Here is a 15,407-nt window from a genome sequence, read left to right on the forward strand (position 1 = left end):
CAAAAATATAGTAGATTCCATCAGTTTTCCCTTTTATAGGTTGGGAAAAGGAAATTTTAAAGAGCTTAGATGTCCAAGTTCAGACAGCTTGTAAGGCATGAGCCAATATTTGAACCCAATCAGCCAACTATGAGCCCACACTCCAAGTCTACTCTATTTGCCTCTTCTATGGACCAATGTAGGTGAAGTGCCTCATTCAATGCCAGTACATACTAAGTGCTCAAAAATTGTCCCTCCGAGGGCCATCCTGAGTTGACATGAGGTCAGACTTTAGAGTCAGAGATTCTCCTCTTCATGGATATCCCCGGACAACAAAAACCCAGGAGGGGCTGGCTGCCTCTGTCCACCTCATATCAGCATCTGTAGGCTGCAGGCTGTGTCTTTCATTCCCTGTGTGACAGTGAGCAGTGAACTTCCAATTTATGGTCTCCTGCTTTCTTTATGGAACCCCTGTTCCTATACCCCATCAATCATTGTCACTTTGAATTTTTGCAGTGTTTTACAAAATCAACCTATGCTGATCTTTCTGTTGGTTTAAAGCTCGTGCAATGAAGAGCTATGCCTATGTTGTCTCCCTGAAATGGGCATTGTACTGCATAGAATCTTCAACAACAAATCCTCAACAAAGATAACCAGGACAATAGCTATTACATCAGCTACTACAACAATTAATGTTACCCCACCACATAGGCACCCACGGTTTGGTGCACTAAGTGCTGAGTTCAGGGGTCTCAAACTCAAATTCCTGTCAGGCCAGCAGCTTAAAGGAGGAAGCAGGCCAGGTGGATAGCAATGAACCTAGAGCCCGTGGCCTCAGCAAAGGGGTGACTGCTCTGAGCTCTGGCTGGGTGTTGCCAGGCTGGACTGCAGGCTCGCCTTTGTCAGAACTTCGCCTTTCTCAAGAGAGATTGTAAATATGGATTTTTATGTGCGATTTCTCAATGTAAAATGTTGGCAAAAAATTTACATTTTTTAAAAAAAAAGTCCTCACCTGTCGGCTATATACCATTTGTTTTTACATTCTCTGACCTAGAGCCCTTTTAGGTCACTGAATGAACACTACACCATAATAAGAGTATAAACTGTGATCCTAGGAAAGTGGATATAATCAAAGGTTTAAGTATCAGAGGTCTCTAAAGAACCATTGTCAGGCCATTGCCACTTAGAGCGGCAGCACGGGACCCCAAAAGCCTCACTAGTGGGCCAACACTTATGGCTGTGGCCTCCATGCTCATTCCAGGCTCTCGTCCTAGGTTCCTTATTCTTGTTTTTGTGGCTTTAACATTCCTTGTGTTCTCTTCCGGCCTGATCTACCAACTGAGCCCAGCTGTGTGCATTGGCTCGCTGCAGCTCTGCAGAGCCAAGGCTTTCGAAACCCATGTGGGCTCCATGAGCCCCCAGAGCCTCAACTCCTGATTCCTTGCTGCTCCTGCCCCCCAGGTCAGCTTTACCATCTCCTCATCAGGAGTCTTTGAGGTAGAAACCACGGGTGGATACTAGCCATGTCACACAGACGCTAGGTGTCCACACTGGCCAAAGGGCACACAGGGACCCTGAGGCAAGATCTCTCCTGGCACTTCTGGGGCCCAGCGGGGTGTTCCTGGTCATCACTAGATGCAGCCCGACCTCATGGCTGCAGTGAGCTCCCCAGAGTTCTGAACAGCTGGTTCAGATGGGATTGGGCGCGGATGATTCCTACACTGTCTGGCCCCTCCCCTGGGACTGGGATGAGCCTTGACATGAGAGCCCATGGCAGTGGGTTTTCCAAGAGGAAAGGCAAGGTTATGTTCTGATGGGAGAGAGGTCTTTCCAGAAGCCTGGGGGAACTGGCCATTTGGGTTCTGGTTCACCGATGGGTTGGAATAGGTGTTTTAGGATCAAAGCTGTGGATAATCAGAGGGTATTCAGGGCCCATTTTTTTTTTTTTTTTTTTTTGGCTGTATTGGGTCTCCGTTGCTGTGCGCGGGCTTTCTCTAGTTGCAGTGAGAGGGGGCTACTCTTCCTTGCGGTGCGCGGGCTTCTCATTGTGGTGGCTTCTCTCATTGTGGAGCATGGGCTGTAGGCACACGAGCTTCAGTAGTTGTGGCACACGGGCTCAGTAGTTGTGGCTCGTGGGCTGTAGAGCGCAATCTCAGTAGTTGTGGCGCACGGGCTTAGTTGCTCCGTGGCATGTGGGATCTTCCCGGACCAGGGCTTGAACCTGTGTCCCCTGCATTGGCAGGTGGATTCTTAACCACTGCGCCACCAGGGAAGCCCCGAGGCCCATTTTTATGTCAGTGTCTAGGGCCTGGGCCAAACCATCTTTAAAATTCTCTGGTCTATTAGAGTCGATTGCATCATTTTGGTTCATTTTCTGTCAGACGAAACCTATGTATTGAAGTTTTCTGTTTGATGAACACTTACAGCTTCTCCACATCTTCATTATTTCACATTGTTTCTGGACCACTTGCAAGTATTGACCAGCACTGCAGTTAGCAAAGCAAAAACATGGTAGTGGATGCCCAAGGAACTCACACTTTCTGGGAAAAGACAAAACCACTGATACATATTGTTTTTTAAATCTGAGGGCTTCCAACCAATGAAGCCCCTTCTTCTTCCTGGTAAAGCTGTTGGAGTCCTTTGAAGCTGCTGGCCCAAGGCCACTTGGCACAAGGAACAGACCGGGGCTTCTTGCCCTCGCCAGGCTGGGCAGCCCCAGTGTCCTGTGATCATGCACTGTTGGTCCGGCTGGGTGGCTTCCCCCTTGATCATGTCTTGGCCCCCAGAGTCCACAGAGCTGGAAGGGACAGCATCTGGGCCTTGCAGAGCCTTCAGCCTCCAGGTTTGCATTTACTACAGCCAACAGTGTTCATTTTTGACAAGTTAAACAATCTTCTTGGTGTCTTGGTGTTTCACCGTGAAGCATCAGCACAAGTTGTGTGGAACAGAAAATTCATGACATGAATTTGTTGAAATGAGGTAAGAGAGATGCTGGGTCCTCAGACGAGTGGGCGTCTTAGTGCTGAGTTCAGGGGTCAGGGGATGATCACCAACCATCACAATTGCTGATCCTGGGCTCAGGAGGGGAAGGGTATCAAACTATGATGAGTGGGACCTGGGCTTTCATTTTTTTTCCCAAAGGCAATCAGTGATAGGTGAATCTGGGCCAGCACACTCTTTGACTTAGACCTCTATCATTCATGCCTCAAACGTTTATTGAGCACCTACTCTGCACCAGAGACTATGCTAGGTGCTGGGGAATAGAGTAATGGATGAGAAACATCATTACTGTCCTTATGGATCTTTTGTTCTAGCTGTGGAGGGCAATAAACACGTAAGCAAACGTCACATAATGCTATCTGCTTAAAGAACATTCAATAGGCTAGTGGGATAGAGAAAGGTGGGGGAGGGGCTGCTTTGTGAGAGTTGGGCAGTGAAGGGCACTCCAAGGGGGTGACGTTTAAGCTGAGATCTGACCCATGAGGAAGAGGCAGCCACGTGGAGATGAAGGGAAAGCGCACCTGGAGCAGAGGGGCCAGCAGGGGCACAGCTCTGAAAAGGCACCATGCTTGCTGTGTGCAAGGGAAGAAAGGGGACCCATGCAACTGGGGAGCGAAGGAGAGGGTAGGGAAGACAAGCTCAGGAGAAACTCCGTTCAGGTGGGGCCTGATGGGCATGGTCAGGAATGTAGATTTCATTCTAATCGCCTCTTTCAACCACCAGGAAGGAAGGTGCTGGGTTTAGAAAAGCGGCATTAGTCACGGGCTCATGGATGGGACTGGACAACTGTCCTTGTTAGTTACACGTCCCAGGTTTACACCAGAGGGTGGCCACATTCGTGCCCAGACCTAGGTCTGTCTACCCCAAATCGTGTGTCTTTCTGACCCCGCTCTGCCCCCCTTTCTACCTGACACTGAAGACAGAGGTCGGGTGTTATAGAAGATGTGGTTATGGGTCACACCAACACCCACTATGATCACATAAGGCTCTGAGCCTCACGGTCCCCATCACACAAAGGGGTCTCAGGTGAGCACAAAGTCTTCAGCTGGGCATTACCTGTGAGGGAAGTTTTCACAGTCCGGGGGTAACAGGGATGAGAGAGGAATTCATGAGTGTCAAAATAACTGAAGTAAGGAAGAATGTTATGAGGGATAGAGTTACCTGTTTTTACTGAAGACAGAAGACAACACATTTCTTTTAAGTAGAAATTCTTAACTGGTGTCCTTAGACCTTGAAGGGATCCATGAAAGCAGTTGTGGCATCCACAAGCTATCTTCCATATTTCAAAGATCTCTAATGTCTAATGGAACCACTTTGGTAGAGTCTACTGTGTAGCAGAATCTATCTACCAAAGCTGAATGCTGAATACACACATACCCTAGGGCCCAGCAATTCTTCTGCCAGGGTATTGGGTACCAGATACAGGAATGCTCATGTATATTCCCCCAAAAGACAGGTACCAGAATGTTCAGAGCAGTACTATTGGAAATAGCCAACACCTGGAAATTACCCAAATGCCCATCCATAAGAGAACTGATAAGTAATTTGTAGCATATTTATATAATAGAATACGCACTAGGCATTGAGAATGAATGATCTTTAACTATGTGTAACGTGGATCTTATCAAATGTTGATTGAAAATAGCCAGAGAGAAAGAATACATCCTGTAAGAACCATTTACCCTGGAAGTCAGGATAGGGATTACACTTGGGGGGGTGGGGCATGGTGACTGGAAGGCAGGTCAGAGCTGCTGATGGTGATCTGTTTCTTGATCTGGGTGCTGGTTACGTGGGTGTGTTCAGTTCGTGAAAATAAATTGAGCAATGCACTTTGATATGTGTGCTTTTTAATTTTAATTCAATTAAAAAATTTTAAAATTCTTAATGGAAATTTTGTGATAGCCATTTCTGGTTTTTATTGCATGCCCAGTTAAATATGACTTTTCATAGTCTAAGATGAGAGAGGAAATTAATTGTTGCTGGAAAAACTGTTTGGAAGGCAATACTTTTTAAAACGTGGGCCCAGCCCAGGGCAAAATTGATGGACGATTTTCTTCGGGGATCCCTTATGAAAGTTTTGGAGCCAGTGAGCCAAACTTTCAAAACAGGCTGTCTCACTGATGACATGTTTGTTTGAGTCCATGGCAAGTTTGTGGTATTTTCATGAACATTATAAGAGAATATTGTCGTTCTAAGATGACTTAGATTCAGACCTTGCAAGACGTAGGGAGATGGGGTAATGATCTTTTCCTGCTGGCATGTTTTAGATTGGCTTGTTATGAGTTTACTGTTCAGTGAGAGTGAGGTGTGGGTCCCAGTTCCTCTGCGGTCCTCCCCTTCCCTCCATCTGAGAACTGCAGGTGGCCATCTGTGTTGTCCAACACTTGGCTGCCACCTCCTGGTCAGTCGTTAACAAGGAGGACCTTAGGCAAGGAGAGGAATCGTACGCTGATTGAAAGTGAGTTTGTCACTTGGATCAGTGAGACAAAGGGCTTATATTCTGCTTGGACCCTGGCTTATTGCTCTTCTTGGCAACTGGGCAACCTTCTACCATCTGCCGGCCACCCCTTGCCACCATCTGGCAGCCAATCAGCCAATCCAGCTTCCTGCCTGCTGTGTGACTCAGTGCGGGGGAGTCAGGCAGTCCATGTAACTGGTCCAGTTCATCCTGGTTTTGCAAAGACAGTGCCAGCACGGGGGTTACTGCAGGTGGTGGTCGGGAAGCGAGAAGCCTCCACCACTCTCCTCTTGCTCCGTTGAGTTAGTTCCAGGACCATGGTGATAACTTCACTCCGGATGCCTGGAGGAGCAGAGGCACAGCTGTCTCATCTAGAAGGACACGAAAACCCAAATGCTGGGAAGGAGGTGGAAAGGGTCAACAGCCATCTTCTGCAGGAGTCATGTGACAGTGAGAAGAGTTGGAGAGCCACCTGCCTAGGCTTTGGACCCTAAGACTCAGCCAGTGATGCAAGCTGGTGAGATCATACTACCCAGCAGCCAATCTTGTCTTTTACCTGAGTCTACTCCTCCCCTCTCTGATTCAGAGGGTAAATCCAGATTATTTCTCAGCCAAATTTAGGAGTCCATGTCTTCTTGCTAATGATTGATTTAAGGAAGAGAATTTATCCCAAACCTAGTCAAAGAGAAGAGAGAGGAGATATATTGAAGGATAGCTGGTAAATATTCCCTCATAGGAAAGAATGACCTCACTGTCTTGTCTTGATGTAATTCCTAAAATGGCTGCAGCCATGTTGTGACCATGAGTATTGCAGGTCTGGAGACAAACTGACACATTTAGGCTGCTGGGGGAAAGACGAAAAGAACGTGGATCCCTCAGGATACCACAGAGCCCTTAAAATAAACAAGCCCGAGCTGTCCCACCTCTGGACTTCCCATTTTGGGAGCTCATCTGTTTCCTTATTGTTTAAGCCTACTGAGTTTGAGGTTTTTGGTCACTTGCAACCCAAAGCTCCCTAATTAATCTGAAGCTTCAGTCCAACTTTTCCCCAGCTGCATGTAAATATTGTCAGTTTCCAGCTAGAAAATTTTACCTGGATATATCCTGTAAACCATTATTTTTCAGGTCCAAAATATCTAAAACTTACCTACTTGTCTTTTCTTCATATCTACACCTCAAATTTATATTAAAATTAGTAATTTTTGACTTCTTCTCCTACTTCCAATCTGATAATACACCACACACATATACACATAATCACACATTTTATTTTAATAATCATATGCAATACAATTTCTATTATTTATGAAATGCATACTGCGTGGCAGGGTCTGTACTAGGAAGTTTATGTAGATTTATATAAATAATTATAAATCCTTAAAATAGCACTGCAGGATAGACCATTTTATCTATTATACACCCATTGTATATCTTAGAAAAATAAAGCACAGAGCTGTTAGGTAACTTTCCCTAAGTCACACAGCCTATCTCAGGCAAATGGGGATTTGAACACAGGAAAAGGCTTCCCCCTATGGATGCTCTTCTTCTCTCATCACCTCTTCCTCTGGACCTGTCTTGAATCTGTCTTTTCATTTCCTCTCCCACTGTCACTCTTCAGGTTTAGGCCCAATGTCTCATGGCTGGACTACTGCAGTGGAAAAGGCTTATAGGCTCCCTTGCCTCTAATCTTAGCTGCATGTCCCTGCTATACTGATTTCCCTACAATTGTAGTCATTCCACTTTTCCACTTGAAAATTGTCAGTGATTTATCCTCATCTGTGGCAACAGCCACCGTGAATGGCAGGTAATATAAACGTGTAAAGTTTGTTGAATGTGAGACACTAGGCTCTAACTTGCTTGCACTGGGACCAAATGCCTTTGCGAAAACTGGGCAGTTCAAGTAAAAAGCCATCGGTTGGCTACCAGTTGGTAGCCTTGAATGGCCTTGAAGACAAAATCTGCACTTTTTAATCTTGGCATTCAGGTCATCTAAAATTGAATCCTCAGCTAACTTCTCCCTGTCATTTCCTACTTACCACCCTTCCGAAGTCTCTTACTCAGACACGCATGCCTCCTTCTCCCCAAATGGTCTTGACACCTACACTCTTTCCTTTTATTTTTTAAAATTTTTTTGGCTGCACCATACAGCTTATGGGATCTTAGTTCCCCAACCAGGGAACAAACCGGCGTCCACAACAGTGAAAGTCCGAGTCTTAACCATTGGACCACCAGGGAATTCCCTTGACCCCTACGCTCTTTCTCATCACTTTGTCCCAGGACTTTTGTCCATTCCTTCTTACTTATTCCTTGATGGCCATGACCCAGCTCTAGTCTCTCTTCCTTGACAAGGCACTCTGGGGATCACATGAGAGACTCTCTGGGCTGAGGATTCAGGTCAGGCTCCAAGATCATCCTCACTGGACATGTGCCACTCCTTAGTATGAACTCTGTCGGTGACAAAGAGCTCCGGACCTGCTAAGACGGCACAAGCCGCCCTCGAGCAGCCTTGCCTGCTCCACGTCTTGCCATAGGTTGAGCCAAATCTAATCAGCCCAGCATCTACCTTTTGAGGTCAGACAGGACAAGCCTGCTTTTTCCTTTTGAATATTGGAAGGATAGCAGTCATGTCCTCCATCTTCTCAGAATCCTCCATGTTCAAAACTCTCTCAGTCTGTCTCAGATCTTGCCTGTATTCTCCAAGAGATCAGATGCAGTGTTCGATGGTCCAAGCAAGTTCTGAAGCCCTATAAGGAAGCATTTGGCTTTTAACAATGAACAAGTGGTCAGACCCAAGGGAGACAAAGTGGAGAGAAATACGAAGGGGGCACAGTTCACAGAGTGGGCTTTCCATTGGAAAGCCTTCCCCACAGAGTAATAATGTGTGTGTGTGTGTGTGTCTGTGTGTGTCTGTGTGTGTGTGGAAGGGGAGGTCCTTATGTGAAGTGGAGTTGGAGAGTTGTGAGTGTGTGTGTGTGTGTGTGTCTGGGAGGGATGGGTACCGGTGCTGGGGGTAGAGGCTTTTCTTTTCCTTTTTTCTTTTGTTTCTGGGAGTATAGTTGATTTACAATGTTGTGTTAATTTCTGCTGTACAGCAAAGTAATTCAGTCATATATATATTCTTTTTAATATTCTTTTCCATTATGGTTTATCACAGGATATTGAATATAGTTCCCTGCACTATACAGTAGAACCTTGCCGTTTATCCATCCTATATATAATAGTTTGCATCTACTAATCCCAAACTCCCAATCCACTGCCCCCCCTTCCCCTTGGCAACCACAAATCTGTTCTCTATGTCTGTGTGTCTGTTTCTGTTTCATAGGTATGCTCATTTTTCTCATCTTTTAGATTCCACATATAAGTGGTATCATATGGTATTTGTCTTTCTCTGTCTAACTTACTTCACTTAGTGTGATAATCTGTAGGTCCATCCATGTTGCTACAAATGGTATTATTTCATTCTTTTTTTCTGACTGAGTAGTAGGGTGGAGGTTTTTCTGAAACATCTGCCTGAGGGAGCCTGAAAAGTCTGTTTTGCTGATAGTGTATTTAATCTAAATCTGTAGATTAGGCAGCGGCCACAGTGGATTTTGGTATATTTAGCCATCCCCTTACATTGATTATCTGTGGCACTTTCTTGGCAACTAACCTCATTCTTCCTTGTGATACTGTGAGCTGCTGTGTCATTGTTGGCCATGTTATTGAACTGCCCATGGGTGTCTCTTGTAGAGGGTAAACCCCAGAAGGAGGGACACTGGCCTGAGTCTGGTAGCCCTCATAACTCCTAACAGGGTAGGGGAGCAGAGCACAGGTGCTCACAAGCGTTTGTTGTCAGACTCTCAGGGAATAGAAAGAACCTTAAATACAATGGAACAATTGCCCGATGGGCTCTTCAGGTTGAATCAGACCATTACAGGTATCACTGTATCTCAAGGTTAAGGGTCTTTAAAAGCTATCTGTCTGAAAAGTCTTCCATTTAACTGAGAAATGTTTCCGTGTGGCTTTTACCAGTTAGTGTACACAGAACAAGGATTTCTGTTCCTCCGGGGAGCCCTTAGAATAGACAGCTATTATGTCTCTTCTCCTGTATGTAGTGTGTGTGTAGTGTGGGTGGGTGTGTGTATGTGTGTGTGGTGGGAACATTATCTTTCCTGTTGCAAACCATTGTAATAATGGGCCATGCCAATGAAGGGGTCTATAAGTAATGAAAATTTGTACATTACATAAGCAAATTTAATATAGAATTTGTATATTCAAAAGAAGAATGTAAAAAAGAAGATATGATTTTGCCTTCAGTCATGGTAGGGTTTAGCTGTCATTTTTATTTCCATTTCTTCTTTTCCATATCTACTGGTATAAATTTAAATTAAGGATCTTTAAATTAAAAATTTTTTTTTTTAATCTCAAAAAGAACTTCTCGAACCTAGGGGCAGGGCAGGAATAAAGACGTAGACGTAGAGAATGGACTTGAGGACACGGGGAGGGGGAAGGGTAAGCTGGGACGAAGTGAGAGAGTGGCATGGACTTATATATACTACCAAATGTAAAATAGATAGCTAGTGGGAAGCAGCAGGAAGCAGCCGCATAGCGCAGGGAGATCAGCTCGGTGCTTTCTGACCACCTAGAGGGGTGGGATAGGGAAGGTGGAAGGGAGACGCAAGAGGGAGGAGATATGGGCATATATGTATATGTATAGCTGATTCACTTTGTTATAAAGCAGAAACTAACACACCATTGTAAAGGAATTATACTCCAATGAAGATGTTAAAAGAAAAAAAAAAAGAACTTCTCTGTTGTCCTGAGTTGATGACAAGTACATGGAATCCTGGCAGAGAGAGCTTCCATTCTTTGGAGACCTCATCCCAGGAAAGACTAGGTCAGGCAGTAATTTCCACTTCCTGTCTTCTTGTTCTCACCTCCTGGAGGCTCCCGGTATAATCCAGTGCTTTGTCTGAACACTGAGCTCCATAAGGCCTATTTATCGCCAGGCTCCTGCGGAGCTAGAAAGGTTTTTCAGAATGGTGTCCAGGCCTCCAAAAGATGGGCAGAGTCTGTGCATTTAAGCCTTGGTTTCTGCTTCAGGTATGAGCCAGGGCAAGAGAGGATGTAAATTAAAAAGGACCAGTCATGTGCTCATCAGTGCATTCCCTGGGCATTGGCCAGGAATTGAAAAGAGTAAGTTTGTTTTATTTTCTTCTGAATACTTTTCTGTGCTTTCTAATTTTTCTTTAGTGAGCATGTATTCATTCATTCACCTCTTTACTAAACAGCTTTGAAGTCCTTACAGTGTGCTAGGCATGTGCTGGGTATTGAGTAAACAGTAAGTAAAAAGAAGTTCCTGTCCTGAAGGAGCTTATCATTGGTAGAGCAGTCTTTTTTTTATTATTTTTTTTAAGAGCAGTTCATTTTAGTGAGCAATTACTACATGACAGGCAGGCATGGCACCAAACATTTTACTTACATGATAATTTATATCCTCACAAGATTTCCACGGTGTAGAAATAATAATCCTCATTGAAAGATGAAGACGCCAAAGCTTAGAAAATATAAGCAACTTTGCCAAAAGCTGTTAAGTAGCAGGGCCAGGGTTGGAACTTGTGCTAGATTGTTTTTCTGGTCACTCATATTTGGTGTCCCTTCCCCCATCCTATTGACTTGGAGCAAGGCCATGTGACAGACTTTGACCAGTGAGAGGAGAGTGGATGTCCTTTCTGAGCACCTTTAAGATCATCGTGCAGTTTGATTGTTCTCTGCCATGATGACAGTTCCAGGTAGAGGCTGCTATGTGAGTCTGGGTTCCAGAGTGAAGGTGACAGAGAACATAGCTACCGCCCATCCATAGTGGGCACGTAGAGTGAGTTTATTGCTGTTGGAAGCAAATCCTGGGGTCATTTGCTCTGCAGCATGTCCTTCTGACTGGTACAGAACCTTTAAACCATTACAGCAGAGTATCTTCTTTTATATCATTTCTATAATTAGAAATCAAAACAATAGAATTTGGAGAAGGCATTACCTGGGCAGGATTTTTCAGTGTAAAATATTTATATGAATGTCAAATATTTTTTTCTTGTGCCTTCTCTGCTACCACTCCTCCACTGTTAAAATCTTCCATAATCAGGGATGTTGACTAATCATCTCTGGGACTCATCCTGCATCTTGCTGTCTTGATGCCCTTGCCTATGCCTCTTCCTGGAATGTCTTATAGTTGAATTCAATCCTACAAGCATTTATTGAGCATCTTTGAAATGTCCGTTATCCTGGTCCTCTGAAGTCCCAAACTCCTACCTCCTTCCTGAAGCCATCCCTGATGACCTCAGGCCCATGTGATCTCTCTCACTCTCCCCCAGACTCTAATACCATTATTTACCGTACGTGATATGTTACTCAGAACTGTTTACTATCATTTTTAATTGAAATAAAATTCACAGAAAATCTACCATTTTAACCTCCTTAGGTGGACAATTCAGTGATTTCTAGTGTATTCACAATGTTGTGCAACCATCACCACTATCTACTTCCAGAACACTTCCATTGCCCCCAAATAAACCTCGAACCCATTAAGTAATCACTCCCTGATCCTCCCTCCCTGCAGCCCTTAGCAACTGCTAATCTTCTTTTCTTTTCTTCATGGATTTACCTATATTGGGTATTTCATAAAAAGGGAATAACATTTTTGTGGCCTTTTGTGTCTAGCTTCTTTTTTAAAATTGAAGTATAGTTGATTTATAGTGTTGTGTTAGTTTCTGGTGTACAGCAAAATGATTCAGAATATATATATTCTTTTTCAGATTCTTTTCCATTATAGTTTATTACAAGATATTGAATATATTTCCCTGTGCTATACAGTAGGACCTTGTTGTTTATCTCTTTTATATATAGTAGTTTTATCTGCTAATTCCAAAACTCCTCATTTATCCCTCCTGCCTCCATTTCCCTTTGGTTTGTTTTCTATGTCTGTGAATCTGTTTCTGTTTTTTAAATAAGTTCATTTGTTTCATTTTTTTAGATTCCACATATAAGCAATATCATATGATACTTGTCTTTCTCTGTCTGACTTACTTCACTTAGTATGATAATCTCTAAGTCCATCCATGTTGCTGCAAATGGCATTATATCATTCTTTTTTTTTTTTTTTTAAAGATTGATTGATTGATTGATTGCTATGTTGGGTCTTCGTTTCTGTGCTAGGGCTTTCTCCAGTTGCGGCAAGTGGGGGCCACTCTTCATCGCGGTGCATGGGCCTCTCACTATTGTGGCCTCTCCTGTTGCGGAGCACAGGCTCCAGACGTGAAGGCTCAGCAGTTGTGGCTCACGGACCCAGTTGCTCCGTGGCATGTGGGATCCTCCCAGACCAGGGCTCGAACCCGTGTCCCCTGCACTAGCAGGCAGACTCTCATCCACTGCGCCACCAGGGAAGCCCTATATCATTCTTTCTTATGGCTGAGTAATGTACCACATCTTCTTTATCCATTCATCTCTTGATGGACATTTAGGTTGCTTCCATATCTTGGCTATTGTAAAGACTGCTGCTATGAACATTAGGGTGTATGTATCTTTTTTAATTAGAGTTTTCTCCAGCTATCTGCCTAGGAGCAGGATTCCTGGATCATATGGCAGCTCTATTTTTAGTTTTTAAGGAACCTCCATACTGTTTTCCATAGTGGCTGTACCAATTTACATTTCCACCAACAGTGTAAGAAGGTACCCTTTTCTCCACACTCTCTCCAGGATTTATTGTTTGTAGATTTTTTGATGATGGCCATTCTGACTGGTGTGAGGTGATACCTCATTGTAGTTTTGATTAGCATCTCTCTAATAAGTATCTAGCTACTTTTTTAACATAATGTTTTCAAGAGTCTTCTATGTTGCAGCATTTATAAGTACTTTACTTCTTATATGGCTGAATAATATTTCATTATATAGTTATACCACATTTTGTTTAACCATTCATCTGTTGATAGACATTTGGGTTGTTTCCACCTTTTGGCTATTGCGCATGGTGTTGCTACTGTAAACACTGGTATACAAGTTTTTGTGTGGATATATGTTTTTATGTATCTTTTTAATATATACCTAGGAGTGGAAATTACTGAGTCATCTGGTAACTCTAGGTTTTTAAGTCTCTGCTTTTTATTTTCTCTAATCGATTGTGAGCTCCTGGGAGTAGAAGTCTTCTAACTCTCTTTATCTGTGCTGCTGCAAACATTCATTCATTTGGCAAATGTGTGTCATGTTGAATGCCGACTTTGTGCCTGGTACTTCCCTAGGCATTGGAGGTTGATTATCACAGAGTCCAAGCCTATAATCTGAGAGGTCAAAGAATCGTATATCTGGGTTATCTAGTCTTTGTATAAACATTTATACAGCTCCTTAAAAAATAATTTCTATTGCATTTTGTGATTACAGAAACAGTATATGTTTACTGTAGAGAGCTTGAAAGTACAAGAACATATTTAAAAAAACCACAAAAATAACCCATAATTCTGTAGCCCAGAGATACACGCTGCTAGCATATTATTAAAATTCCTTCTAGACTTTTTTTTCAGTCTGAGGCATGCAGTTCATGTAATTAGAATCATCCTGTATTTATCAGCTACTTCTTGTGCACTGCTTCCCATCTCCTCATCATCACCAGCCACAGCTCTGTAGGCTTCAGCCAGTTTCCCACAGGTGTAACTCGACAGCGCCTCACCCTGGACACACACCATGTGCCTCTCGCTTCTCTGACATGGTGCTGGCGGTGTGTGACATGTCTGAGGGAACCGCTGGACATGTGAAACCCGGACCTTTGACCAAAGAGGCATGCCCTTTTGTTCCTTGGGCTTTTGAGAAGGCGATGGAGCAGTTAGTTTCCTCCTGAAAATGGCCAACGTGATATTTCACCTTTATTTTCTCTCCGCCTTCTTCGCTGTTCAATCCTCCTACCCCTCCATTATTGCCTCTTGGGGTCCTATTCCTGAATAAACCACCCACACGTCAAACTTTGTTGTAGATGTTACTTTTGGGGGATTACAGGCTAAGGCATTAGATGTGCAGTTTCAAACACAGAGTTTATTTAAACATTATGCCATGAGTTTAAGATGGATATATATATATATAATTTATATTTATGTTAATTATAATGTATATGCATATGTGCATATGTATTAATATGTATATGTACATATAAGTTTTATATTTATATATATATAAATTCCTTCATCCCTGCTGTCTTCTAAGATCTCCTTGTATCAGAGGGGCATGTCCCAGAATCCTTCGCCAGCCAGGTTCTGATTTAGACTCTCTCAATGAGAGGACTCACACATGACTGGAAAACAGGGAGAAGCAGAAGAAAGTATTGCTTCTCTAGCGCTGATGAGCAAGGGTGTGTAGGTGAATGTGAAGTTCTGCACCATATGGTTATTGTAAAGTTTCGTAGCAGCTTCTGTAGAATTACATGCAGTTGCAAGAAATAGTACAGAGAAATCTTGTGTATATTTTACCATTTCCCCCAATGGTAATGTTTTGTAAGATGGTAGTATAATATCACAACTACGATATTGACATTGATGCAACTCACCGATACTATTCAGCATTCACTAGTTCTGCTTGCACTAATTTGTGAGAGTGTGTTTAGTTCTATGCAATTTATTAACATTTAGAGTATACAGTTCAATGGTTTTAGTACATTCACGGAGCTTTGCAACCTTCACTACTATCTAATTCTAGAACATTTTCATCAATCCCAAAAGAAACTCTGTACCTATTCGCTGTCACTCCCCATCCCTCCCTCCAGCTATACTTTCTCTATGGATTTGTCTATTCTGGATATTTTATATAAATGGAATAATACAATATGTGATCTTTTGTGACTGCCTTATTTCATGTAGCATAAATAACATTTTTAAGATTCATTCATGTTGCAGCAAGTATCAATACTTTGTTCCTTTTGATTGCAGAATAATATTCCATTGTATAGATATAGCACATT

At 43.2% G+C, this 15,407-nt stretch overlaps 1 protein-coding gene across 3 annotated transcripts in view; it reads left to right on the forward strand.

Annotated features, from left to right (window-relative positions):
* Window positions 1–15,407, forward strand: part of THSD7B (thrombospondin type 1 domain containing 7B) — a 1,195,438-nt gene that overhangs the window by 105,520 nt on the left and 1,074,511 nt on the right. The window lies entirely within an intron of this gene.

The sequence above is a fragment of the Balaenoptera physalus genome, assembly GCF_965194825.1.
Source record: "Balaenoptera physalus genome assembly, chromosome: 6".
NCBI classification, from domain to species: domain Eukaryota; kingdom Metazoa; phylum Chordata; class Mammalia; order Artiodactyla; family Balaenopteridae; genus Balaenoptera; species Balaenoptera physalus.